At 43.7% G+C, this 8,842-nt stretch overlaps 1 long non-coding RNA gene across 1 annotated transcript; it reads right to left on the reverse strand.

The window, feature by feature from the left end:
* Window positions 1–441: 441 nt before the first annotated feature.
* Window positions 442–5,832, reverse strand: LOC127575136 (uncharacterized). The gene is made up of 2 exons (XR_007957017.1): window positions 5,310–5,832; window positions 442–2,905 (listed from the first exon to the last, which is right to left on the reverse strand). It is a non-coding gene; the product is annotated as an uncharacterized LOC127575136 (long non-coding RNA).
* Between the last annotated feature and the right edge of the window lie 3,010 nt (window positions 5,833–8,842).

Here is an 8,842-nt window from a genome sequence, read left to right on the forward strand (position 1 = left end):
ATTGCTACCATTTTATACAAGTTGCACGTAAAATCCCAGTGGCAACTAGCAATAGTGCCCTTGCCTGCAGAAACAAGAAATTGTTTACTGAATAACTTGCCTAAATTGTTTGCTGCCAGACTGCAGATCTTAAGTACAAAATATTATAACAAAAGCCATCTGCGAGGCATCAATAATGATTCACGAACCCTCCCTTGTAATGGGGCAGTTCAGTAGAATATATTTACCATGCTTCAGTACTTTTAAATTGAGCACATTTCAATTGAGTGCAATGAACCCATCTGGTTCTACCTTTTCCTAAATTAAGATCTTGGGGAGGACTAATCAAAGTAAATTGCTGCTAATTTAAAGATGTTACATTGTTGAACAATCTGCTGTTGGCAGTCTGCCCACCACTAAGCTCTTGTCATTGCCAATTAACTGGACTCTGACAACTTGCACTCATTTCTCAATCGCACTTTATTTACTTGTGCACAAGGAGAACAGTCCAGCCCCTGTCACCAAACTCTTCTAAAGTTTCAACAAAGAGTTGTCTTTTTTAAAACAGATATTGACCAATTAAAATCTTTGGGCACCTTAGAATCCCTCATTTGCATACATAAAATACCAATCACATTCCATTAATGTAAGTGTTAATGACCAATAGAAACTATATGTTGATGGCCAATAATACTTTAGAGTAATTGCCCAATAGTTAGTGTGTGCTTTGCAATCCCTCATTTGCATCCTTGGTTTGGTAGCCCTGGTGACCTCGGCTCCTATGCTGTACAGAGGAGCTGTGCTCTCAAGGACCTTGCTCAGCATGGGTGACTGCAGACTGTCTGCAAACCACCTCTTGCCTGCACAAACTATCTTAACCCTTGCCTTGCCACAGCTTCCATACTTCCCCCCCCCCCCCCACCCCCCACCTTTTGTCCTGTAAAGGACAACACAAACCTTACTGAGTTTCAATAGCACAGAGCTTCTGGAACTCCGTGACAACTTCATCAGGGGCAGTTGGCTGTTGGATCACGATGAAGGCGGCTGCTCTGTGTGCCATCACCCCACAGAGTGATCTCAGGCAAGAGATTAAAAGCGAATATCACAACCAGCAGAAATAAGGCCCCGAGTATCCATTGTGTGATGAAGCTGCCCCAACCGCCCCCCCCCAAAGGGCTCCCAAGGTGATGCAGGCGTGCTATGTAACTCCTGTCCAGTCTTTCTGACCTTGTCAGCCTCCTTCTGGATGCGTGCGGCCAAATCAGTGATGTTTTCAGATGAATTGGGGATGTATGTGCAACACTCCCAACCAATATCAGCACGAGTACCACCTTCCTCGGCCAGCAGTAGGTCTAACGCTAACCGGTTCTGGAGGGCCACAGTGCGATTCGCTACCATCTCAGCTGTAATGTCCTTAATGGCCTGGCTGGTGTCCTGCAATGCTAGGACCATCTCATTGGCCAATCTTCCCATGGCAGAAGCCATACTGATGTTTTCGTGAGCCAGCCTTGCAGGTCCCCAGAATGGGGCCGCTATTATCCAGAAGCGTTCAGCCTCTGTGATGGCCCTTCGATGGGGGCCCTGCACAGCCGGATGCAGAGAAAGTGATCATAGGTGGTGCATTTGTGGTATTATGTGGGCCAAACAGCAACAGCCTTTCCATTCTACAGGCAACCATGTGTACATCTTGAGGCTGCACAGCCAGTATGTCCCATTCAGGGTCAGGGGTGGTGTAGTAGCTTGTGTGTCATTGAATCTACACGCGCTATTTCCCACCCAGATAGTACCTTCCCGTTGGCAGATGCATCCTTCGCCTCTCCTTCACCCCATCAGGGTTAGAGAGGGTGGTGCTAGGATCCTGTTATGTGAGGACAAATACCACCTATCAAAGCCGGTGCCTACACGCTGGGAGATAGTATACATCTTTCCTTCAGACTGCAGTCCAATGAACCACCCTTGCTTCCCAATACCACCAGTCTTGAGCCTTCCTGATTCTTTCCCAGTCCCCTCCCCGACCGTTCGGTACCGCTGTTTTCCTAGTCCCGTTGTTGGAATGGCACCAAGCTTCCATTTCAGAAAAGGGGATGGGATCCAAGGGAATGCCTCCCGCTGAATGTGTGGGTCCGCTAGAACATACCCAGTAACTTGACTGATTGGAATGCTGAGCATATTCATAACTAAGAGGTAAAAAGTGTGGCTCTGCGCTTAAGGACAGACATACAGAACATCCATAACCTGAAACACATAATGACTGCTTAAAACCGCGAATGATAATGATCAAATAATTCAGTTAGTTCATTCTTGTCCTTGGGGTCTTCCGTGCCACTGGTTCCCTGGTCCGGAGGCGCAGCAGGTTTGGTATGCGATGCGTGGACCCAAGTCGGTTTTCCTTAGAGTTTTGTGGCAATGTGTATGGTCAGCAACACTTGATATGGACCTTCCCACTGGGGTTCCAAGGCAATTTTTCCATCGATAGGATTTCACAAGTACCCAAACTCCCGGCTGGTAGGTATGGTACTCTATAGTCGTCACGACCTTCTGGCTTCAATTACCTGTTGATGGAAACTTTTAAGGGTCCATGTTAGTGCTATACAATACTGCAACATGCTTTCACTCATGGTATGGATGTCCACCTGTTTGACAGAAAGGGGAGGCGCGACTGGTAAGCGCATGGGACGTCCCAATACTATCTCATGTGGAAATAGGCCAGGTACATGGTTTGAAGCACAGTGCATTGTCATGAGGGCCAGTGGAATTGCCTCTGGCCATTTCAGTCCTACTTCCTCGCATAATTGAGCCAGTCTGTTTTTCAGGATTCCATTCTGTCGCTCCACTGCCCCATTCGATTGTGGGTGGTACGGGCAAGTGAAAGTGATGTTTACACTGCAAAGCATTGTCACTTGATATCTTCTCAGGGATTCCAAACCTAGGAGTGAATTCTTGTAATAACAGTTTAGCAACAGTTACAGCATCATTTCTACAAGTCAGATAGGCTTCTATCCATCGGGAAAACAAACACACAATAACAAGTACATAATTATAACCCATACTTTTAGGTAATCGTATGAAGTCCCTAGAGTCTTTGATACATCACGCTGTAAATATACGTTCATCAATAGAGTTTGGGAAGGGGTTGGCAGCCTGAACACATTCGGCTACCACGTGCCCGTACGAGTCCACTGCTGCTGCCTTTGCAGCAAAATCAGCCCGTTTATTACCTTTAGACACTTCATTTCCATTAGTATCAGCCTTACATTTAATAACAGCAATCGCAGAAGGCAATTGAATGGCAGAAAGGAATTAATTCACTGTGCCATACTGGGGTTCCCGAAGAGGTGAGAAACCCACAGGGTCGCCGGTGCTTGGGCGAGTAAACAGTCAGTGCTATCATCGTTCCGTGACGTAGAAAGGTTCAAAACATGGTGTTTGAAATTAGTGGGATAAGACGCAGATTTGCTGTATGTGAAGACAACTGCCTTGGGAAAAGCTGGGAGGGTTCCTTCTGGGTTAGTAGAGAAGGACTTACTATGGCTATCTCGCAATAGTTGCCTCACTGATTCCTCGCACGAATGGTCCGGACTCTCCGTGGAGTAGTTGTATGCCACTCGGATGTCATGTATGGGTATTTTCCCAGCACTATGTGGGCTTCAGGGAGTTGTAGCAGTTGCTGAACTGTGGCTAATGCCCTTTTAGACAAAGATTTGTTCGTAAACTTCCACCACCAAACTTCGGGTTTTACCCAAGCAGTCTCTTCTAACAAGGCACAGACAGTTGGGTATACAGTTCCTGCTACTTCAAATTGTACTCCTTCAGGGGAACGTACCAACATACAACCTAGCCGGCAAAGGAGATCTCAACCCAACAAATTAGCCAGAGGGTTCTGTGCTATGAGAAACTGATGTTCCCCTTGGTGTCCCTGAAGCTGGATAAGTAACCTTCCGAGAAACAGGTAAAGGGACTGGTGGTCCCGAAAGTCTCACAACGCTTACTGACTCTTTGCTCAATGATGTTAGTGGCCAATTGGAAGCATGAGTTGTGGAATAAGTGGCTCCAGTATCAATTAAGAAGTTGTTGTCCATTCCCAGTCAAGAGAAGAGCAGACTCCGAAATCTTCATAACGGGCAGAACTTGGGCGTGGCATTGCTATTGTGGCGGCTGGGGATGTTGATCAAATGGGTTGTTTAAAGTGAATTGCGCAGCTTGTGGTGGTGGTGGGAGACGGAAATTGTTAACTATCAATGTTGCCTTGGCGCCGAGGGCACTCTGGAGCCCAGTGGCCAGGCTGCCCGCAAGCAAAACAAACCCCTTGCGGACGTCCCCGTCCTCTACCCCTACCGCCTCCGCCGCCCGACCCCAGGCCAGTTGAGGTGAAGTAACCCCCGGTGCTGACGCAAGGAACGTGTCCCCACCTCCTTTAGTAGGTTTAGATTTCTGCTGTTGTAACTGTATTTGACAATGTTGCAAAACACTCATAATCTTAAATTTAAATCTTTGCCTTCTCATCCCACACAAGTAACAGTGAACATTCCCTTTAACCTGGATTGCAACCCATTTACAATAACATTTATCAACGCGGGTGTCCCCGTCTCTAGGGTTATTCCGGAATGCTTTTGAAATATGGTATGTATGCGTTCTACATATTCGTTAACATCCTCATCCGCCTTTTGCACAATATTGTGAATCTTATGCCGATCTACAGTGCGATGGGAAACACTCCCTCGAAGGATCTGTTAGGTTATATTGGAAAAGCTCTGACTGCAATGGGGCAGTGGCTGACGCCGGTGCTGCCGAGTTCTCAGGGGGTGACACTCGGAGTGAGCCTTGTTATAACTGTGGCTGAGGGAGACGAGGATGCAGAGGGTTATAGTCATCTATTTCATCCTCTGATACTGATACCCATTGTTTCTTTTTTTAAGCACTGAGATAGACATCATTATCTACCTGTTCTTTCTCTTTCCCCTTTCTCCAGCACCTTTTGTACACTTTCCTTGCTCTTCCTGTGAGATTCATTTAACTGCTTCTGCATCTCATTTTTCCAGTGAATAAATGCAGACCAACCCAAATTACTCTTAGATTTCTTTTCTCCCTGCTAATGCCTTCTGTAGACACTCCAGATTGTCTGCATTAAAAGTACCGTCGGGAGGGAAACTCCCTTAGTCCGCTTCACCCGCTCATCAACATCCTGGTCCGTAGTGCAAAAACATGTACACCGCTGGCGTCCGCTTAGGGGGTCCAGGGCAGTCTTTTGACAGGGCTTCTCCCATTTTCGCTTTAAAGTTTCACTCACACATTCATTCACACACACAGAAAAGAAAATATTTTATTCTTACCCACAACGATCCTTCTCTTTATTCCTCTTTTTCCGTATTTTTTTCGTGGGACCCAGCCCACAGGTGCTCACTCACGGTACTTGAACCCAGCCCGAGCCACCTTGGTTGGGGACTCGAACCTCCCATCGCAATTGCTCAGTCAATTGCTATCCCTTTCGGCGACGATACGATGGCGCACTTCAACTACCCCACACGGGAAGAAATTAGTATTCCAGCGACAGACTCAGTCCCACTGCTCAAATACGAGCTGCCGCGGATTTGAGACTGATCGGTCACCAGGGCTCAATTCCATTTTCCCGTACAGTGAATCTAAAGGTTAGCCATCTCGGTGGGACCGCCAAGAAACTGGTGTCGCCGATTAACTTGCACTCATTTCTCAATCGCACTTTATTTACTTGTGCACAAGAACAGTCCAGACCCTGTCACCAAACTATTCTAAAATTTCAAAGTTGTCTTTTTTTAAAAAAAACAGATATTGACCAATTAAAATCTTTGGGCATCTTAGAATCCCTCAGTTGCATACATAAAATACTAATCACATTCCATTAATATAGGTGTTAATGACCAATAGAAACTACACGTTGATGGCCAATAATACCTTAGAGTTAAAGTAATTGTCCAACAGTTAGTGTGTGCATTGCAATCCTTCGTTTGCATCCTTGTCTTGGTAGTCCCAGTGACCTTGGCTCCCATGCTGTACAAAGAGGAGCTTGCTCAGCAGGGGTGACTGCAGACTGTCTGTAAATTATCTCTGCCTGTACACTATTTAACCCTTGCCTTGCCACAGTGTCCACACTGTCAATTAACAGTGTGCAAATTGGCCGTTGCATGCCCTACATTTCAGCGTTGACCTCACTGTAGAGTGCTTTGGATGTCCTAAAAGAGATGTAAAGTTTGTTATAGAAATATAAGAGTTCTTTCATTCTTTTGCTATCATTCTCATTCTGAAGGCAGTAGGTCCCATCAATGTAATTGTATTCTCAAAACCAAATAGTGTTGTTTGCACCAGCTGTTGGTTGTTTGTCCAAATAAATTGTTTGCAATCATTGTTTAGTATTTTGTGTCACTTAACATTGAACTTCAAAATATTGTTTTAAAATATTAACAATTCCTGAACTCCAAGAACGACTTAATTCCACTATCAGAACAATTCTGCAAAATTAGAGCAGAAATCCTGTTTATTTGGGTTCCTGCATTATATCCCATTAAGTTATAAAGCTGCTAAGGAAATATATGGTGCTCATCTCCTGTCTGGTTACATTAGTCATAGAACCCGTTTGGCATGTATGAGAACAAACTCACTTTCTCCCTTCAGTATGTAATGGTCTTCAGTTTATTTAGAGCAATTTGAACCAGATTGCTTTGAAAAACAAAAAGAATCAGATAAACAAGAATGCAATAATGGCTGAAGTTGCAAATGTGTGGTCATAAAGTGTTGGCCATTTTGCATCAAGAAATTCAATGAGTAGACAAAATCGGACTGACTACAATCCCAATGCTCATTTATTCTGCTTCTTATGCCCTGTAGCAGGTAAAACAATTAGCTTTTATTTATTCAAATAAGTGTACCAACTACAACAGACTTTTTAATTGAAGTTCTTCCAGCCATTCTGTTACAGTTCTTAAATAATCTAAAATAGTAATTTGATAAATTCTACTACTCTAGCTAAGCCTATTCCTGTCTTTTGAAGAACAAGGAATTCAAAGAATGAGGTTTGGTAGGAAATTGACAGAATTGGACTTGCTATGATTTCTTTAAATGGTGGAGCAGGCTTGAGGATCTCTATTGACCATAGAGTCATAGAGTTATGCTGCATGGAAAAGAGGCCCTTCAGTCCAACTCAATCATGCCAACCAAGTTGTCTAACTGAGCTAGCCCTATTTGCCTGCATTTTGCCCATGTACCTGTCCAAATATATTTTAAACATCATAATTGTACCCAATTCTGCCACTTCCTCTGGTAGCTTGTTCCTTCTAAGCACCACCCTCTGTATGGAAAAAGTTGCCCCTCGTTTCCCTATTAAATATTTCCTCAATTTACACCTGTGCCCTCTAGTTTTGGATTTCCCTACCCTGGGAAAGAGACTGACCATTCACCTTATCTATGTCCTTCAAGATTTTCTAAACCTCTATAAGGTCACTTCTCAGCCTTGTATGCTCCAGGGGAAAAAAAACATGCTTGCCTATCCAGCCGCTCTGTATAACGTATGTCTCCTACCATCAAGGCAATTTTGTATCCAATAGGCAAGCTTGCCCTGAATCCCATGTGATCTAACCTTCCAGACCAGCCTACCGTGCGGTACCTTGTCAAAGACCACCTTCTCCTTTTTCTGGTGTTCTGATTTCCACATTGAACCGTTATTTATAGGTTATGTTTTTGCTTATCCCAGATGCTCTCTTTCAGCTATAGAAAATAGTTCCCGCTTTGGATGTCAATAGATCTCAATGGGAACTATTGACGTCCAAAGTGGGAACTATTTTCTATTTTTTGGTGTACCAAGAAAATGGTGGATGAGCTACAGAAAAACAATTCTGAGAGTTGTGGTTATAGATGCAGAATTAGCTTAATATGAGGTCTCTTATTGGCCAATTCTCTTGCCAACTCTTTGAATTCTTAATCAGTAAACCAACATGATGGTAATTACAATAAGGAGAATACAGAAAATCCCCGCATTATGGTCATTCGAGAAACAGAACTTCACTTTTACAAATTCACAAATCACTATCCAATAATACAGGATACAGAATAAAATCTGCTCTTACTGAATTGATGTGGGGGGGTTGAAATTAAATAACTAAACACCAAATGCAAAAGAAACAACAAATTTCATCTATCTTTTTCGACTCTCATTTTTGACACGTGCAGATAATGTGGCTTTTTCTTTTAGTGCAGAGGGTTAATTTTGCTGTCCAGCAGTTCCCACCCCCCCCCAAGAGTTTTCCATATTATTTACCCTCATGATGTCTGAAACAGGGCCAGCAAGTTTAAGTGCAAGTTGTAAACTTAAATGACACATTCATTATGAGTTTATATCATTAAACAGTCTTACCTACATTTGATATGCATTTTAAGTGTATCTCTCTTTAATGTCTTAATATCTAAAACAAAATCTATCCATCTCAAACTGAAGGCTGGAAAGTGATAAGCATCTGCAGTCACTTGTCTCCAAACATAACTGCTGGCCACTTAAGAGATTTGCTTTGAGAACTGATAAGCACAATCTCTTAAATGCCCGCCTACCAAGAACCAGCAGCAGTGGTACTCATCATTACTGACAAGAGAAAAACATCCCACAGGAATGCATCTCCATTTGTAAATGGGATTCAATGGGAAACAAGTTTTTGCATTAGGAAATATTGTGGTATGGACAGCTTTCTAGGAACACAATCCTCCGTAACCTGGAGGTCACCTGTAAATGCCCCAGAATTTCATTGGAGCTGTGAGGCATCTGTTCCCTCTGCTCACATACCCATTAATTCTTTAGTTACCTTGAATGGATCTTTCAATTCACAACAAAACTGTGACAATCAGC

The sequence above is a fragment of the Pristis pectinata genome, chromosome 10 (assembly GCF_009764475.1).
Source record: "Pristis pectinata isolate sPriPec2 chromosome 10, sPriPec2.1.pri, whole genome shotgun sequence".
NCBI lineage: Eukaryota > Metazoa > Chordata > Chondrichthyes > Rhinopristiformes > Pristidae > Pristis > Pristis pectinata.